Source organism: Sinocyclocheilus grahami, unplaced genomic scaffold, assembly GCF_001515645.1.
Source record: "Sinocyclocheilus grahami isolate Dianchi unplaced genomic scaffold, SAMN03320097.WGS_v1.1 scaffold7.1, whole genome shotgun sequence".
In the NCBI taxonomy this organism is placed as follows: Eukaryota; Metazoa; Chordata; class Actinopteri; order Cypriniformes; family Cyprinidae; genus Sinocyclocheilus; species Sinocyclocheilus grahami.
Genome location: NW_015505186.1, coordinates 2172848 through 2173081, shown reverse-complemented (window position 1 = coordinate 2173081; position 234 = coordinate 2172848). Strand labels below are relative to the sequence as shown.

Sequence of the window (234 nt, the reverse complement as noted above, 5' to 3'; positions counted from 1 at the left end):
CTGATTTAAAGCCTTATTATATAGCAGAGTTATTGATTATATTATATTATATCAACAGAATTTTATTTCTAGTGGCTTACAACTTAGCATGTGTACATATGTAAACATTTCTGAAACTTAATACATTCTTGAAACTGTGTGTGTGTGTCTCTGTGTGTGTGTGTGTGTGTGTGTGTGTCTGTCTTTTTTTCTGTCTGTCTGTGGTTATCTGTCTGTCTGGTTATCTATCTATCT

The 234-nt window shown here is 32.5% G+C and overlaps 1 protein-coding gene across 1 annotated transcript in view; it reads left to right on the top strand.

Annotated features, from left to right (window-relative positions):
* Positions 1 to 234, top strand: part of col26a1 (collagen, type XXVI, alpha 1) — a 19430-nt gene that overhangs the window by 660 nt on the left and 18536 nt on the right. The gene's annotated exons all lie outside the window — the stretch shown is intronic.